The 19338-nt window shown below is 52.7% G+C and overlaps 1 long non-coding RNA gene across 1 annotated transcript; it reads right to left on the bottom strand.

The window, feature by feature from the left end:
* Positions 1-2362: 2362 nt before the first annotated feature.
* On the bottom strand, positions 2363-6046 carry LOC122479908. The gene is made up of 2 exons (XR_006296470.1): positions 5618-6046; positions 2363-4456 (listed from the first exon to the last, which is right to left on the bottom strand). It is a non-coding gene; the product is annotated as an uncharacterized LOC122479908 (long non-coding RNA).
* Positions 6047-19338: the final 13292 nt, after the last annotated feature.

The raw sequence follows: 19338 nt of genomic DNA, 5'->3' as shown, positions 1-19338 counted from the left end.
GGGGGGGCATCCTCCCCACTGAAATCAGGATCAGCAATGAGGTGCAGGCGTCGGAGAAAATGGAGATGCGGATGCCGGTGTCATGAGGTCTGTGGGCAAGTGGCCTTGCTAACGTCGCACTCCTGACGCAGACGGGACGATGCCTCCTGTCCCGTGGTGCCACTGCCTGGCACTTTCTCGGCAGCCAGGAGATCCCGGGGAGGAGCGAGGGGGATACTCCCATGTGCCGTTCCTCCCCATCCGCCCAAGTGGGAACGTAGCTCCGCCTCCCTTGGGAGAGGAACAGGGGGGAGGAGGGGTGTATGGGGGGGGGAGGGAGAGAAGCAAAGAGTGCACCCCTACAGATCCCCTCTGCAGGTCAGCCTGAGGAGCTGGGAACAGGTGTCCCCCCCCACCATATAAACTTAAAACATTATAAACACAACCCAGTACAATATGCTCTGATCTGTCATGGAGCAAATGGCTGGGATTCTAGACTCTTCGGTCCCTTTATAGGTCTCTCCCTTCACTGACCTATCTGCCACGTGTAAGACAGCTTCTCTCCGGGTCTCGGTGTACTTACTTCAACCAGAGAGATAATAATAATAACAGCCTTCCTATTAATAGGGCTGATACAGAGGTGGTTCTATTTAAGCTAAGTCTTGCTTTCGTCATATCGTAGATTTTATTACAATGCCAGCTATTAACAAATAATACCGCCCCCAGTAGACAGCCTGGCATTAGATACATATGAACCTGGCTACATCCAGATGATGGGATGTTATTTAGTACTCAAAGCTGATGAGCTATCAAGCCCTGCAAAGACATGGGGGAGACTCAGATGCATAATACTAAGTGAAATAAGCCGACCTCAAAAGGCAACACACGATGTGATCTCACTTAGAGAACATTCTGGAAAAGGCAAGATTACGGAGGTAGTGAAAGGATCGGTGGTTGTCAGAGGCCGGGGCATGTGAAAATGGTGAATAGGGAGCCCCGGGATATTTATTCTTAGAAGTCCGGCCCGTTTTATTCCCGACATCTGCCAACAGGTTCTTCCTCCATATTTGAAGTGGATGTCGCGTCAGGCAGAGGGAGAACAGCCCCAGTATTCGTCTAAGTAAAGACATTTACTCAGGCAACTTCACTTTCCTCTGCCTCTCCCCGCGCACAGAGAACATTGCCAGGTCAGCAGTATCCACCGTCCCTTAGACACAAGGAGTATTATTTAGTCTAGAAACTCTCAAAGGAAATATCCGCTTGCACGTGAAAAATCTCTGGAATTTCTCTGTTCCTCGCTGTCCAACATCCCCGTATCTGCGAAACCGCCTTGAAAAGCCTCTGTACACAGTGCTGTCTTGTTCATGGGCGCGGCGGGTCTGCCCCAGCACGCTTCTGTCCCCGCCGATGTCACCCCGGGCTGCTCCTGCCCTCAACACTGGCGGTGCCCAAGAGGAGAGGAGAGGAGGAGGAGGAGGAAACAGGGAGGAGGGCCCTCCGAAGACCCGAAGTGAGAAGTTTTACACAATTAGGGAAATAAACAGAGGAACAAAATCCACAGTCCCTGGAGTGTCTGGGCTTCACTGCTTCTCAGTCCATAATTAGGACTAGGAGGACTTTGGATCTAGACAATCTAGACAGTAAGAAAGACTGAGGGCTGGTCTGATTTCCCGGCCCCAAGCCAGTGTTGACGGATCTGGAGTTTATTTAGATTAGGCACCCTGGGACCCAAGGGGGCATCCAAGGGCCTTGCTAGAGTAGTCTGCTAAGGTGTAACTGTGTTGGGCAATGTCTTGCCTTCTCTTTAACATAAAGGCAGGGACACACTCTTTCCTCCCCATCTCCCAGGCCCTCTCCACCCCTCACTGCTGGAGGACTGTCTGGTCTCCACCTAAGTCTGGTTGCAGCAGCAAAGGTGAAAGACCACACAACTCCCTAACTCCTTTTACAGAAGACTTTTTTTTTTAATATACAGAATTTTAAAATACTTACTTTTGAGAGACAGAGTGCAAGCAGGGGAGGGGCAGAGAGAGGGGGAGGCAGAATCCAAAGCAGGCTCCAGGATCTGAGCCGTCAGCACAGAGCCCAACACGGGGCTTGAACTCATGGACCGTGAGATCATGACCTGAGCCAAAGTCGGAGGCTTAACTGATTGAGCCACCCGGGCGCCCCTATAGATGATGTTTATAAATATCTTTCCCTTCGTGCCAGCAGGTGGGATTAAGCCAAATTAACATGGAAAAGGGAAGGTGGAAAAGAATCCAAGAGGTATAGAGGGTACCCTTCGGAGAACAAGAAATACTCAAGTAGCAGGTGTGAAAGTTTTAAATAGAAACCTTGCTTACACAGCACTCAGAGTAACAACAACATTTGGAGGTCCCGGTTCTTTTCAGAAGACTAACATTTAATTTCCAGATGGTTCCAGGACAACAGACTTAACATCCCATGGATTCGTTGTAGCAGATGCCCAGCTCGATGGCCCGTTGTGTCTGTGCCTTTCAAACTCTGGGTTTAGGAATTCATTTTCTGAGTTGTATGCTAAACCTCTTACGTTCCAGCACACACACACACACACACACACACACAGTGACTCTGTTTTTTAAAATGTAATCATACATGGGAATTTTATGACATCAAACCCTTAAAAATGTGGAAATCTGGGTTTCAAAATCCTTACTGGGAGAAAATAATAAACCTCTTGATTCACAATTTTTTTTTTTTTTCCTCCGCTTATGGTTCATTCTGGAACTGTGGCTGGCACACGCTTAGGAGACTGGGGTAGGAGGCATAATCCGGTATTCATGGACGCCTGGCCCGGGCCCTGCAGACCGCGCCTCCGATCTGGAAATACTCTCTCCTCAGACAGGAATAGAGAGGCGACTTTTGGGTCACTCCCAACCTCACAAAAGGCTTTTCAAACAAGATGAAAAAAAAAAAAAAAAAAGAAAAGAAAAGAAAAAGGGAAAAGAAAAAAAAAAAGCTCTTGATGAGTTGGGAGAACCCAGTGAGCTTTCGAACGGCAAAGATGGGGTGAGCCTCCGAGAAGGCGGGTGTGCGGGGCGGCCGAGTGAGGAAGAAAGGGTTACGGGCGGGCGGAGGAGGTGATGGAGCCCCCCACTTCCTCCAGGTGTCCTTTACGCGGACTTTCCAGTCAGGCTCTTGGCTGCAAGAGGTCATTCTTTTTCCTGTGGCTTGGGTATCTGCTTTCCAGCTCTTTCTGGAAAGCCTGTGCAAGGGCCGCCTGCCCGCATGGGCTGCCTCGCCCACAGCCCCGTTCCCCACCAGGGAGGGTGAGCACATTTCAGATGAATTTCCTCCTAGGAGCTCCTAGAGACGGGAGCCTTTGGCCCCGGCGGGGCCAACACCTGTGTTCCTAAATCGGGGAAGGCTCCGTCTCCCTCTAGAACGACCCCACTTTCCTGCGTCTGTCGGGGAAGCAGGATATACAGCCTCAAAAGGGCGATGAGGAGGAGGAGGGAGGGAGGGAGGCCTTGGCCCAACTCCTCCGATCTCTCCGAGGGCCCAGGAGGCACGAAGCGGCCTTCAGCTTGAGGAACATAGAATTCCTCAATCGCAGGCGAGCCGCGAACGCCCAGTAACTCTCGCGGCGTGGATACGCTGAGCGCCGCTGTGGGCACCGGGCTGTGACAGAGGACAGAGAGAGTCAGAAGTCCCTGCCCGCGTGAAGCTGGCATTCCAGTGGGCGAGGCAGATAAGGAAGGAGACAAGGGGGAGATAAGCTCGTGGAAAACCACTCGTGGGCAGGAGCTCCGAAGAGAGTGGTGGGGGACAGCTCACTGATGAGTGGGCGTGTGGGTAAAGACCCCGAGGAAGGGAGTGAGGGAGCCATGTGGGTGACACAGAGCGCTCGTGGTGGGGGGAACAGCACGCGCCAAGGCCCTGAGGCGGATGTGCGCCTGGTGCGTTCAGCCAGCGTGGCGGCAGCCGAGGAGCACAGACCACGGGCCGGAGAGAGGGAAGGCGTGAACTTCGTTTAGGGCCCCATCTTCCAAACCGGCCAGAAGGAGATTCAAGGGAAAAGTCGTGCAGGTGATAAGGTGACAACTGTGACAGCGAGGGATAAAACAAGTTGAAGGCAAGCCCCAGAAGGTGGGGGGGGGGGGGGCGGGTATTGGGTAGGTGACGGGAGCATCTCGGGTCTGGGACAGGTTGTGCGCTTGAGGAGAGCGTGTAAGAGAAGCGACCTGAACTGCACTCGGGCGGGCTCTCTGGACCCCGTGGGGATGTCCACCCCTGCGTGGGGAGAGAGGTTTCGAAATCTCTCGTGGCAGCTGGACTCACCCTGTAGATAAGAGAGAGTTGAGTCTTCCTCCTCGGACTTCTGTCGAGGTCAGAGGAAGAGAGAGTTCACCCCTTTACATCTGGGACGGTATCTCCTCCGAGTTTCTCTTCCGTCTGCGTCAGCAGCCGTGGGCCCCGCCGTTAGGAGATGCGAAGGTGCCGTGTGACACATCCCCTGCTTTGTCAATGTCCAGAAAGAGGAAGCGTCTTTATTGAATCTGCCTTTGTATCTATCCAGTTCCCAAACCATCTCCCGGTGCCCCCCCCCACCCCCCGATCTTGCTAGGCAAAACTGTTTGGTATATGATGCCCACGATTATGTGGGGATCCAAACCAAATCACCGTCTCTAAGCTTCCTAGGACCTTACGCTCTAAGATCAAGAAATCGCTGCCAGGCTGAGAAGGAGCCTCTCGAGACATCGAGCACACGCTCCTTCTCTGCCCCACGCAACAGCGCAGAACTCGCTTTCCTTTCTGCCCTCGGCGGCCTTCCCGGCAGCTGGCATGCCCTTGGAGAACACCACTCCATAAGCGCGTGTTCTTCAAGTGGGTGTTTGGAGCCCTCATGAGCTTTTGTCTTTGTTTTTACCAGGGTGAGGAGTTGGCGCAGAGGACGCGCCGGCCTGTGGGACATAGTTACCTTTGGAGGTGGCTCGCAAGGCACTCTGAGTCACTCTCGCACCCCACCAATGGAGCCATCCTGGAATAAATACTTAAAAAAAAACAACCCCAAAAATAGAAAACAGAAAACAACAAACACAACCCCCAAACAAACAAACAAACAAAACCCTACCCCGTTTCCTGGCAGGTCTGAAGCTCGGAAGGGTCGAGATGTTGCAATACGCGGGGGGCAAGTCAGAGCGAATTGCTGGGCTATGGGAAACTTGGACGTGATCTCATCATGCCCAGGCCGCAGCCCGGGCTCTGACTGATTCCCCGGGAACCACTAGCGGAACAGGGAGAAGAGCCAGGCCCCAGAAATGCCAGAGAGCGCGGCTCACCCAGGTTATCCTGGAAGCCCAGACAACGATGGTCAGATTCTAGTGGGAACGCTGTCTGCTGACGAGCAGCTCTGGTTCCTTGGCTAAAACCCCAGCTGTGCCGGGGCCTGACCTCATTCACGAAGTAAACATTGAATCAGATACCGGCAGGCCTAGCCCCGGTTGAGTGGAAATAACATGGATGTTTCCATAATTATGAAGCTGCCAATTGGATTTGGCAAGAGGGTCCCTAAATATGTCGATCGAATGAGTTCATTACCTTTCCTCGCCAATTTAATCAGGGGCCAATTGCCTCGTTGCGGTTGAAATGATCTGTATTAAAATGCTTTACTTACATTTTAGTTTTTGTATTCCGAATAATGTACTGGAAAGCGGCGTCGTCTAGCAACCGGAAGACAATACTGGGAGCTGGGGGGGTTGGCCGGGGCTGCGGCAGCACGCGTGTGCCAGCGGTTACCGCACTGGGTCTCGTAATCCCGTTCCTGGAGGACCGGATGGGGGCTGCGCAGGTCCGGCTTCATGAAGTGGGCGTGGCTACAGTCTCGGTCCGGTGTCCGCACGTGCCACTTCGGGGTCGCAGGCACTCACTGTGGCGACAGTCTGTGCGCCCGGGCTACAGGCTCTCCGTGCCCTTGACCATGCCCCCGACCCCCTTTCCGCCTTGCGCCTTCCTTTTCCCGCCGTTGAAAGCGGGGGGGGGGGGGGGGGGTTGCGACCCCCATGGTCGTTGAGACCACCGTTTGCGAAGCAGTTTTAGTTCATGATCTGGGGGAGAAGTGATTCCGGACGGCGGTTCTTTCCTTTTCCTCATTTACTTGCAGAGGCAGCGGAGGCGGATGGGGGAGGAGCCAGGCTGCCTGCGTTCCCGGCCTTGGCTCTCTCTGCCCCTGACAAGGTGGGTGACCTTGGGCAGGTCACTTCAACTCGCTTCTGCGCCTCCATCTCATCATCCGTGAAAAACGGAGTGAAAACAGCACCTCCCTCCAGGGGAGCTGTGGGGATGGGAGGGTTAGTTCACGCAAAGCACTTACAACAGCGCCTGGTTCCCAGAAGAGGTTAAGTATGGTCTCTGCCCTTGTTATCACTGTTCACTGTTTATTACTAGCCTGAACGAGCCAGCACAGAAAACACCGGATGGCCATAGTTGTAGGTAATTTAGGGGTACATTTACGAGGGGTAAGTCAATTAACCGCATCCCAGGTCCAGTGGCAATCAGAAGCCAAGTGACCAGAATTATGACTGATTCACTTTGTCCCTTACGTTGGTTACACGGGGTTGATGTTGAGCGTTTCCTTCTCGGAGTAGTCTTGTCTGATTTTTGGTTTTGAAGTAACTCAAACAAAGGGGTGTCATCATTTCGTTTGTAGACAGTTCTGCTGATGCTTATTGTCTGCATTCGGCCCCGAGCTGGATAGCCGGAGGTCCCTCGCACAGGCCCACGGAGCTGTTTCTTCCCCTAATGATGAGAGTGGTTGGCATTTTTCGGTCTCACGAAGGCCCTCCTCAAACGAAGCCATTCAAACCGTTTCCTTTGGGTGCTGTCCCAGCTGTTTATTAACCCTGCTCCCAATACCCTGGGCCCTCTGTCCGAGCTGGGAGGGGAGGAGGCAGTCCCAGGGACTCGCTCCTTCGCGATACGAAAGAAAACTGGGCCAGGGTGACAGATCTGACAAGCTGGGGCAGCGAGCGCCTCTGCTTTCCCAGGGTACTTTTTTAAAAAAAGTTTATTTACTTATTTCGAAAGAGAGCACGAGGAGGGGAGGGGCAGAGAGAGAGGGAGGGGAGGGAGGATCCCAAGCAGGCTCCACGCTGTCAGCACAGAGCCCGACTCGGGGTTCGAACTCATGAACTGTGAGATCATGACCTGAGCCGAGATCAAGAGTGGGACACTCAACCGACTAGGCCACCCAGGCGCCCCTGCTGTCTCAGGGTACTTTGAGAAATCATGGAGGGAGGGGGGAAAAAGTGGATAAACTGAAGGCCTGTGAGCTTAGTTTTGATGACGGGCAAAATACAAAATTTTAGAGCAGATAATCAAAGGAAGGTTTGCCCAGCATTTAGAAAGGGTGATCATAAGGGTCAATATTGACTATTGAGGGAGTGTTTCTCACTAGGTTGGTGAATTGGGTGAGCACTTTGCCACAGTGAGATGACTTCTGACAATCGTTTCACAGTGTCTTGAGAAACTTACAGAGGAGCACCTGGGTGGCTCAGTCAGTTAAGCGTCCGACTTTGGCTCAGGTCATGATCTCACGTTCGTGAATTCAAGCCCTGCATCGGGCTCTCTGCTGTCAGCACGGAGCCCGCTTCAGATCCTCTGTCCCCTCTCTCTCTGCCCTGCTCACTCACTCTCTCTCTCAAAAATAATCATTAAAAAAACCCTCTTGTGGACACAATAGTGACAAAAAGGCTGCTAGAGCTTGAAGGGCCATTAGATAATCATGTGGCACATTGATGACACCACTCTTTAAAATTTATTTTTTTAAGTTTATTTAGTTTGCGAGAGGAGGCGCGTGCACAAGCAGCGGAGGGGCAGAGAGAGAGAGGGAGAGAGGATCCCAAGCAGGCTTTGCACTGTCAGCGCAGAGCCCGATGTGGGGCTCGATCCTACAAACCATGAGATCATGACCCGAGCCGAAATCAAGAGTCAGACGCTTAACCATGTGAGCCCCCTGGGTGCCCCTAAGGTGACGCCACTTGCTTAAGGCCACACAGCTAATTAGCGTCCAGGCTTGGAATCTGTTCCTGGCCTTGTGTCCCAGGTGAGGGGTCCATCCACTGCCGGTGGCTCCTGGGCATGGGAGGTGGCATCTTAACAGCAGATGGGACGGTGTCCTCCCAAGGGCTCTCTCTAGCGGCTTGCCAAACAGTTCTGTCCTTGGCCCTGAACCCCTCAACATTCTATCAACAACTTGGATGAAGCCAAAGATAACTGCTTATCAACTGTGCAAATAGCACAAGACGGGGAGGGAAGGCCAACATGTTGGAATTACAGAATCAGGATCCAAATGATCTCACCAGGAAAGAATGATTGGTGGAATCCAACAAGATAAAATTTAACTGGAATACTTGTAAGGGCCTGCATTCAGCTCCAAAACTAGATTGCAGAAGTATAGGATGTGGTTGGAAAACATGTCCAACCTCACCCATAATCAAAGAGATGCAAATTGGAGCAACCATGAGATAATCATTTTCTTTTTATCAGATTGGCAGTGATTAAAAGAATTAAAATTCCCCAATTTGGTGGCTAGGGTGTGGGGAAAGAGGTTCTCTCTCGTAAACCACTTGTGGGCGTGTAGACAAAAGCACCCTTGCTGGAAACTGATCTGGAAATATACACCAAAAGCTACAGAGTGTACCATTTGGCCCAACAGCTTGGTTGACAGAAATGTATCCAAAGACAGGTAGGCAAAGGCTTATGGACAGGAATATTCATAAGAGCACCGTTGGGAAACACTTTTGGAGGGGTGTGATCAGTTTGGGAGCAGGAGTCTCGGTGCCTCCGAAGGGTGCCACACAGGTATTGTCGAACCCTTGGTGCCGCAAGGAGGAAGAATGGGGGTCCTTGTGGCTCCTGAAGGCCAGGCCAGGACTTACGAGAGACAGATGTGGCTTCATGGTATACAGCGGATCCTAACAATTAATTCTGTTAAAAATTAGGATGGGCCGGCTGCCTTGTACATTCCCCATCACTGGCAGATGGCCCTCTGTCCAGGGTGTCGAAGAGGGTAGTCATTGCTCTTTAGCCGTTGGGATGAAATGCTTGCCTTGGTTCCTTCCAGTGCAAAGAGGCAGGGGGGCGGGTCTTTGCTGCATTAAATCCTCAAAGGGTGGAGTCACCACTCAGGTTGAAGGTGGGTGGGTGGTCACACCAGCTTCTGCTTCCTGACACCGAATTCTAGAAATAAAGTGAGAAACCCTCTTGCCACCCCTCTAATGCCACTCTTACCGAGGGCCTGACCATCCCCTTCACCCCAAATCTTTTTTTCTTTTTAATTTTTTTTAAACGTTTAGTTATTTTTGAGACAGAGACAGAGCGTGAATGGGGGAGGGTCAGAGAGAGGGAGACACAGAATCTGAAACAGGCTCCAGGCTCCGAGCTGTCGGCACAGAGCCCGACGCGGGGCTCGAACTCACGGACCGCGAGATCGTGACCTGAGCCGAAGTCAGCTGCTTAACCGACTGAGCCACCCAGGCGCCCCTCACCCCAAATCTTTTAGGAGTACCTGCTGTGTACTGGTTCCCCAGAGGTACACCTAAGGGAAGGTTTTGGCTGAACTTGGAGAAAAGAAATAAAAGATGTGTGCTTCTTCTCACCAAATCGTTTCCACTGTATTTTGGCTTCCAGCAGACAGGCGTACTGGGTAAGCGTTCCACTGCTTCATCTATACTTTTTCTCCTTTGTGTTAATTTCATCTGAAGCTTTTATTTTTTTGATGTTTATTTATTTTGGAAAGATAGAGCACAAACGGGGGAGGGCCAGACACACACACACACACACACACACACACACAGAATCAATCTGACACAGGGCTTGAACCCATGAACCGTGCGATCATGATCTGAGCTGAAGTCAGCTGCTTAACCGACTGAGCCACCCAGGCGCCCCTCATCTGAAACTTTCAATGTGAGGGGCACTCAGTAGGGCATGTGACTCTTGATCCTGGGGTCATGGGTTTGAGCCCCATGTTGAGTGTAGAGATTACTTAAAAATACATAAACTTTAGGGACACCTGAGTGGCTCCATTAAGCACCTGACTCCTGTTTTCAGTTCAGGTCATGATCTTACGGTTTGTGAGTGCAAGCCCCACCTCGGTTTCTCTGCTGTCAGCATGGAGCCCACTTCAGATCCTCTCTCTCCCTCTCCCTCTGCCCCTCCCTCACCCTGTTCATGCTCTCTCTTTCAAAATAAATTTAAAAAAATGTATTTTGAGGGAGAGAGCAAGAGAGGGGGAGGAATAGAGAGAGAGGGAGAGAGGATCCCAAGCAGGCTCTGTGCTGTCAATGCAGAGCCCAGTATGGGGCTCGAACTCACAAACCTCAAGCCCACGACTGAGCTGAAATCAAGAGCCACCGACTGAGCCGCCGAGGCACCCCCCACAATACTCCTCCTTAACTCTTTACTGAGCCGTAAGTGCGGGATGCTCACTGGAAGTCAGAGATGCTCACCGGAAGTCACAAAGCTCTGGAGCTGGGAGTCGCCTTCCTCCAAGACGCTGGTGGTCAGAGCGACCCTTTCCTAAGACAACTCATCACGTCACCAGTAACAGACCTCGTGGCCTTCAGCGCCCTGCACATTCTGCTCGCCCAACGCCCACTGTGTCTCCTACCAAGACCCCTCACTCTGAGCTCAAGCCACACGGGGCCCGCCATTTCTTCCAACTCGTCACACTCCTGTAGAGTTTCTACACAGATTCTTTCCTCTGCCTGGAAGTTTCCCGTTGTCCCCTCTCTCCTTCCTGTGCATCCTTTGGGTCTTAATCAATGCCCTGAGATGAATTGTGCTTCCCCTCCCCCCGATTCATGTGCAAAACCCCTAACTACCTCTCCCTGCCCCTCCCCCCCCAGCACCTCAGAATGTGACTATATTTGGAGACCGGACCTTTAGTGAGGTGACTGTGTTTAAATGAGGCCATTAGGGTGGGCCCTAATCCAATCTGACTTGCCGACACCTCGATCTTGGACTTCTATCTCCCAGGACTCAGGATATAGTTGGTTAAGCCCTCTAGCCCGTGGTATTTTGTTATAGCAGCCTGAGCTGACTAATACAATTAAGAAGTCATTCCCTCGGGGGTGCTCTTCCCCACCCCTCCCCTGCTTCAGCACTAGATGGCTTTCCACCTTCACACTCGTCACACTTTGTGAATAATCATTATTTGGATGATTATATGGCTATTGTCTGTACACCTTCCTCAGGATCCGGACTCCAGGGGAGCAAGGACACCTGTGCAATCAGGTTCTCCAGCATGTTCCAGCCACGAGCACAGTGCTCGCTGCTCATATAGGAGGGGTTCCACATCGTTGGGTGAAACCGAAGTATTGTTTTGCCAACATTAAAAAGGAGGATATTGAGGCTCAGAAAGGTTAATTTTCCTAAAGGTCACAACCCCAACCCCCTATAGCTCTGGCTCTTAACCACTACATGACATTCTGATTAAAAAAAAAAAAATTTTTTTTTTTGAATCTTAATCACCTGGCTGAGGTAGGGTTTGTCAGTTTCCTCCACTACATTCCTCTTTTCCTCAGTCCCTAACTGTCCAATTTTGACATGTGTCTATTCACTCAATAGACACTTACTGAGCACCTCTCACATGCCAGCTTCTGTCTAGGAAGTGAGAACCCAGCAATGACAAGAGAGACAAGATCGCTGCCTTCCCATGGAGCAGGACAACAAATGAGATAACTAAATTATACGGTATATTGGAAGGCAATAAACACAACGGAGCCCAGTGAGAATGAGGGACTGGGGAGTCAGACCAGAGAAGGGCTTTCTGAGTAAGGAATGTTTGAGCCAAGCCTTGAAGGAGGTGAGAGAGGGAGCCCTGGGGATATCTGAGGACAAGTTCCTTGCAGAGGTAAAAGCAAGTTCAGTGTCCCAGAAACAAATACGCCTGGAAAATGACCCATGTGGCTGGAGTAAAGAGAGCAATGGAGTCACAATCAGGAGAGGGGCTCAGCCAGGTTCCAGGAACCCGGTGGTACAGGACATTTCTGGCCACGGTTAAACTTTGCCTTTCCCTCGGCGAGAAGGGAGTCTTTGGAAGGTCTTCACAGAGGAGCCCCATGATGTGACTTTTAACAGAATTACTCAGGCTGTCATGGGAACCCAGGCTGAGGAGGAGAGGGCGGAAGGCTGAATCTAGGAGGTCAGTGAGGAGGCCATTACAATAACCCGTGGGAGAGATGATGGGGGCCTGGTCCAAGATGGTGTCAGTCTTTTTGAAGAAAAAGCCAATAGGATTTGCCAATAGGTCAGGTTGAATGTGGGGTGAAGGAGTACTCAAGGTTTGGAGCCTGAGAAGCTGTGTTACAAAGAACACAGGTAGAGCAGCTTTGGGTGGGAAAGCTCAGGAATTTCGCTCTAAATATGAGTTTGAGCTTGCCTACTAGGCATTCAAGTTTTGATGCTAACTAGGTCGTTGTATGTCCAAGTATGGAGGTTCAGGGGAGAGGACCAGGCTCTCATCAGCCAAAAGGGACGGTCTTTAAAGTCATGAAACTAAAGGAAATCACTTAAGATATTAAGTGAAAAGAGAGAGAAGGCCAAGGAGCCAGTCCCAGGGGGGCACTGCTACATTTAGAGGTCCGGGCGAAGAGGAGGAACCAGCAAATGAGGTGGGGAACTAGGAGCCAGGGATGCCGCAAAAAAACCGAGAGTACGGTCCCACCAGCTAAGTGAATAAAGTGTCTGATGCAGGGGAGCGTGATAACTGTTGCAAATGTTGCTGACAGAGCAGATAAGAAGAAACAGCGTGCCCGGAGAGGGTACAGTGGGAAGAGAGCTAGAGACGCGAATATCGACATTCTTTGCAGGAGCTTCGATATTCGGAAAAAAAGGAGACAGGTGAGCTGGGAGCTACAGGGAGAAGTAGAGTCATCAAAAGGTTTTCTTAGGAAGAAATGATATGTGCTTATGGGAAAGATCTCGTTGAGGAGAAACCGAGGCTAATAAGGTTGGGCCACTCTTGGCGCTAAGTCTCCTGGGTCAGATTCTGCTTCTCACCCGACGCGGCTTCAGTGATAAATTTAAGCCTCATGGGGCCTCCAGCCCTGCACGGGATCCAGTCTAGGGCAGTTTGAATTTCTACATTATTCGGGCCAGAGGCACATCCGATGTTTACTACCTTAGGTGAAAAAAGTCTCTCAAATTGCACTCTGGGCTCTGACTCTCGCTTTGGGGGTTCCCGGGGATCGCCCGCCCCCAGGGCGCGTGACAGCGTCCAGGTTGCCATAGGAACCCGCGCCGCGAGCGCCGCACGAGGCCTCCGCGCTCTTTGGGAGCCGCACCAAAGCAGCTGACCTGTCTTCCTCCAATCCCGTCTCGGGGGCGGGGCCCGACGCACCGTCTCCACAGCAACGCCGTTGCCAGTCCGCGCTCAGGGCTTCGGCCCCGCGGGAGGCGCGCTCGGATGACGTCACGCCCCCGCGCCGCTTGGGTGACGTCACCCCGGCTCGGAGGAGGGCCCCGCCGACCTGCAGATGTGAAGGCGGCTGGGCGTCGTCTCAGGTTGGGGCGTGCGTGTGTCGCTCCGAAACACCTAGTCGTGAGCGAGTGCGGTCGAGGGCGGCTCACTGCTGCGCCCTCAGTCTTTCCCGGGAACCCATCGGAGGTGCTGCTGTCCCATCTGGCTCTCTCGGAGCTGTCTGGAGGGCACAGATCCGAGAATCAGACCAATTCAGTCCCTTCTCGTCGGCCTCTTACGTCTGCTGGTGCATTCCTCGTAGAATCCATAATGCCTCCTACCAGTCCGAAAATGCTAGTTGAATTCCCAGATTGCTTTTGCCAGCGAGTTTCCGTAGCAGGCCATCTCCTTTTCCAGACCGGTGCTTGTAAGATGAGCAAGCAAAGTTTTAGGCTCTGGTTGTAAAGGAAGGGTAACCAGACTCCCTCCGACTGAGGGCCTCAGAAGTTCTCCGAGTCAGGATTTGAACTTTCAAGGGCTTGGGACTTCTCTTGACTGCTCGTGGTTCTTTCAGGTTGTTAGCTAGGATGCAAAGGGTCGACCTGGCCAAGTAAATGAGAAGCAGGTAAATGAAGTGTCACTGTTGTGAAACTTACGAAGCAGCCGCTTCTGTCTCGCGCAGTGCTGACCCCGGGCATGCAGTGATGATGAGAGTCTCTGCCAGCAATGAGAACTCCCTTCGTTGATTAATTCAAGAAACATTTGTTGGCCATCAACTGTGTGCGAGGCACAGTTTAGATTGTTACTGTTCGTCGAAAAAATGAAGTTGATTTAGGATCTAGCATGTGGCTAGAGGTCAGATTTGATTTTGAGCCCGGGCTCTGCTGAGTGATCCTGGGTGAGTTCACATCCGCTCTGCATCTTGATTTCATGATTTCGAAAAATGGGTATGATAATGCCTACCCCCTAAAGGTGACTGATAAGAGTTAAACCTCATGCTACAGTTGGGGGAGGAGGCTTTGTTTCTCTTTTCTTATGTTTCTTCCCTTCTCAGTCGCTGTCTACCTCAGGCTGTCCACAGAGGACACCGCCGCTGGTGGAAAACAGCCCCCTGACCAGCACACAGCCTCAGAGGTCGTCCACAGATTCTCCTCAAATTGTTTTAAAAACAGCTTTCACCCAGACTCTGCTTTCTGTGGGTCTGTATGCTGAGGCAAGGTTATATTTAGGCAGAACCCTCCTACCTCATCCCCAGAAAGTTCCTCTAAAACCACCTAATCCAAAAGGAAAAAAAAAATCCCTTTCTTCAAGTGCATGGTGTCTTGAAGCTAAACATGTGCCGGTGTGTTGGAGGGTGGCCTGGGAGATTGGGTCACGTCCTGGGTCACTGTCTGGGGAGGGAGGAGGCACCATAAGGGTTGGGGAGTGAGTGTCTGATTCCCCTGTCACCACAAGGCCTGTGGTTTCCAGCCCTGTCTGCATCCACGTCCCACTAAACAACAGTGGGAAAGCAAACAGACTTGTACACCAGCGGACACACACACACACACACACACACACCCAGACTTGCACAGCCTGCAGAGGAAGTGGGGCACCAGATGTTCTGGGTTTCCTGTTCGATGCTTCCACAGCTGGTCGAGTCTGTGGTTGTGGTTTGTCTGTCTCGGGCTCATGTGAGAGACAAAAGCTGGGCTGACGGGAAACCTCCCCTCTGGCCCCCCTTCCTCGGCTCTAACTGATCAGTCACACGGAAACCTGGCAGGTCAGACATTTCCTGAAACACCCAGAGCTTGGATTCTCCCAGGAGGAGGCTGAATCCCCCTGTGTCTGGGAAGCAGCCTCTGGGTCGAGGGTCAGTCCTCACAGAGCCTAGGGAGGACAGAAACATCTCCGGGTTCACGATTCATAGAGAGCCACATCCCTGCTGAACAGAATGGAGCTGAGGCCAGGTTGCCACAGTCACTGATCGGGCGCCTGGCATAAAGCAGCCACTCAGAGACGCTCAGCACGGGGAGAAGCGAACGAGGAACAGGGAACTTCACCTTTGGGGGCTGGATCTCAGAGCTCCTGCTGGCCCTCCCTTCTCCTGAGTGGCTTCGGATTCAGACAAAGGTCCGCAGCGTCACCATGCCCCTGGTTTGCTGCAAGTAATCCAGCCTCCCTGGGCCTGGTTTCCTCACCTGTAGAGTGGAGACAGTAAGATCTTTTTCACAAATTTGTGAGGCCCCGTGAGACGCGTGGATTTGCTGGATAAGGAGTCTTGCCCATCATAACTGCTCAATAAATGCCGGTTCCCTTTTCTCTTGGAAACCCTGCAGTTTATTTAAGGATGCACCAAGAAAGCAAAGGAGACAACCAACCGACCAAGATACGGGTACCCATTGTGTGTGGGGGGGTGGGGCAGAGGGGGCTGGGGCTACCCCGGGGTCTCTAGGCTCTGGGAGGCAGCACCCCGTGTCTTCCTCTGGGCATGGAGGAGGGTTAGTATCTGGGGATGAAGGAGAGAACAGGTAGAGTTCTCCTCCACCCTTCGGCTCAGTAGTGATGCTAATCATTATGGCCGCCGTTCAACCTGAACTCGGACCTGGGCAACAGGAACCCTGCCCTGAGCCCCAGCTTTCGACAGGCTCCCCTGTGGCCCTCCTCCAGCCGTAGCCCTCCCTAGGAGACGCATCCACAGTCAGCTGTTGGCTCTGGCACCTACGAGCCAGCTCTGCAGCCTTGGGCAAATTACTTTACCTCTCTGTGCCTCCGTGCCCTCCCTTACGAGACGGGTAAAACAATAACCATGTCGTCAGATGGTCATGACGATTGAGTTAATGTGTGTAAAGCACTCAGGAGGGCCGCTGGCGTGTGGTGAGGGATCATTAAATGTCCACTGTTGTATGCCCAAAAGCACTGGATGCTTAACAGCAGCCTGACCACAGGTGGATTCTGTGACGAGTTCCGTTTCACAGACGAGACCTTGAAGCTTGGGGAGATGAAGGACATTTTGCAAGTTCACACAGGTAGTACGTAGTAAGGCTGAGGCTTTACTCTGGTTCTTTCTCATGTGTGAGGTTTCAACCACCTCCCCTGGCTGTATTTTTTTCTTCTCGGAGCACTTCCCCCCACCCCCTAGGATGCTCAGCCCCTTCCTGACTCCAGGACGTCACCCCTTGCAGTCTCCAGCTGGATTTCAGCTCTCAGGGCGAGGGCTTGACTCTTGACTAGTGTTTTCCCTGCGGAAACTTACCTCGCAGAGTAACTTCTTTTTTTTTAATGCTTATTTGAGAAAGAGAGAGAGAGAGAGAGAGAGCACGCGGGGGGGAGAGGCAGAGAGAGAGGGAGACACAGAATCCAAAGCAGGCTCCAGGCTCCGAGCTGTCAGCAAAGAGCCGGACGTGGGGCTCCAACTCACGGACCATGAGATCACGACCTGGGCTGAAGTCGGACGCTTAACCGACTCGGCCACCCAGGCGCCCCATAGAGCGACTTCTTACAAGCAATGGTTCCTAGCCAGGGCGGGGCAGGGGGGAGCCTGAGTTAATTCATAAGAAGGTCTCAAGTGTTTCCAGGACTATTTGTATTTTAACCCAAAGAAATGGCTCTCTGGGGAGAAATTCACACAGAGCAGTTGTGGTTTTCGCTGGGGAGGTGGTCCTCTGCTGCACCCTCAAATCCCCCCCCCCCCCCCCCCCCCCCGCCTCCCGGCGCTGACTTCATCTGATGGGAGAGGCAGGCTGGTGCGGCGCCAGGGTTCTCACACTTGGTGTAATTACTACCCCAGGAACTTTGAAAACGCGGTTTCCCGGGCCCCGTCTCAGAGTCTGACAGCTGCACTTTGAGAAATACTGGTATTGTGGTGAGAGACACAAGACCTCGGTTAAGTTCTTCAATTAGCTGTGCAACCTCAGCAGCACGTTGGATCCTTCTGAGCGCCGGTGTCCTCATCTTTAAAATCGGAGTTAGGACTCTCTCGTTCGCCTCACGGGGCATCGCCAGTGAGGGTACTTCGCGCCCCGTTAGACGTTCCGGGGTGTGAGAGAGGCGCGCGTGTTCAACCAAGTGCTGTGCAGACCTTCAAAGGAAGGCATAGACCCGGGCCCAAGCTGCAAGGAAGGCCCCCAAATCTTTGGTGGGATAGGGGCCCCTGAATATGCCCTCATAAGCCCTCCTTTGGGTGAAGGCTGCTGGCCGGAGCCTCCTGCACGCTGGTCTCTCCCAGTCAACAACACGGTCAACTGTACCAGAGCGTGCCGGGAGCTTGAACCCGTCGGGGTGCGCCCGGCGACGCTGCAGGAGCAATCAATCCCTGGGTCCCAGTGGCCGAACACAATAGAAGTTTCTTTCTTGTTCGGCCCGTATGTGCCAGCAGGCCAGCAGGTGGGTCTGCCCCACAGACTCACTCAGGGACGCAGGCGGACGGAAGCTCCATGTTGTAGCCTCGCCATCTGGAACATACGGCTTCCGCAGTCCCAGTGGCCGGGAAAGAGAGCCTGCGGAGTGGGCCATGGGCTTTTCACTGCCCGGGCCTGCCAATGACACCCATCATTTCGGCTCCGTTTCACTGGCCCAAGCTAGTCACATGGCACAGCCCGGACGTGCAGGGGAGCACCTGGCGTATTCGGCGAGCGTAACGGTTTCTGCCCCAGGACACTTGCAAGAGGAGGAGGTCTGAAAACCCTTGGTCCAGATTTCCAGCTTGGGCACAGAGACCCATGTCCCTCGAGAGGAAAAAAAGGATGACTTCTCTGTCGAACTGCTCTCCCGCCTACGTTCTGAGAGGCTCAGCGCTCCTGTCTCGTGGAGTGCAGCTTTATTTGTTTGAGCAGGTGGGTGTTGCTTCCCCCTCCCTCCTTTTTCCTCATTCTTGCCTACCCTCAAAACATGGGAGGAAGAGCAGTCTGCCTCGGCCGGCCAGCCGTCTGGCCCAGGCGCCCTCGGATCGAGAGGAGTCATTCCCCAGGAGGCCAAGAAATACCCCAGGGGCTCCCAGGGTCCTGTGGGCGCTGGGGAGGAGGCTGCCACGGCCAAGAGGGGGCGCGCCCGGCCCCCCGACCCCACCCACCGTCAGCCCTAGCATTCTGTGCAGGGTAGAGCCGAACGCAACACAAATATCTTTGGAAATGGAGAACGCTAGACTGGAACCCAGCAATTTGGGGCACAGTTTGGGGCAATTTGGAGCGCAGAGCTTGGGAACATGCCTGCGGAAATTTTTCATTCCTCGAGTGTCGGTAGATACATGGCACGTATTTGTTTAACCTCAAATCAAGCCGCAGTCCCCATTTCTGGGCTGATCTGAAAGGGTTGTTCTAAAATAGCTGAACAAACTGAAAATCATGGGTCTAGGTTGCTGGAAGGGCTTTGCAGAAAGCGGCGGGCTCAGGAAGTTCCTTCATTTTCCATAGAATGTGACCCGGAGGTGCAGGGAGGAGGGGAGAGGAGCAGAGCCTGGGCCCCTCTCCCGGAAGACTACACATGGGCTAGACTGTCTCCGTGGTGGGTTCAACCTTTGGCCCCGTCAGTTTAGGGGTGGGAGGAAATCTGGAAGATTCTTTTGTGAGGTCTCCTCTGTTATTTGTCTGACCAGCCTCTACTTCCCCTCTTTTGGTGATAGAATGTCTCTGTCCTTAGGAGAACCTGTTCCGTTGGGTGAGGCAGGGCTGACTCAGGGGTGTAAGTGTCTAAATTGATGGGTCCGGAGGGTGGAGCGGGGAAGGCCTGGTCGGTAGCATTTGCCAATTTCCATGGTGTAAATACTCTCACCATAGCCAGTTTCAAGCTACAAACATCGCTTGACTGAACAACCAGCCCTCACAAGCACGTCACTGGTGCTGATTTTACCCCATCCAGGAAGTGGGCGCATGACCGTGAGATGCCTTCCCAGAGCTCTTAAGGGTTGTCAGAGAAGACTGGTTCTTCCCCCTTGGCATTGCTAAGTAGATAAGATG

This window comes from Prionailurus bengalensis, chromosome C1 (genome assembly GCF_016509475.1).
Source record: "Prionailurus bengalensis isolate Pbe53 chromosome C1, Fcat_Pben_1.1_paternal_pri, whole genome shotgun sequence".
Lineage (NCBI taxonomy): Eukaryota > Metazoa > Chordata > Mammalia > Carnivora > Felidae > Prionailurus > Prionailurus bengalensis.
Note: the sequence above shows the minus strand (reverse complement) of the source record. Positions and strands in the feature narration are given on the sequence as shown.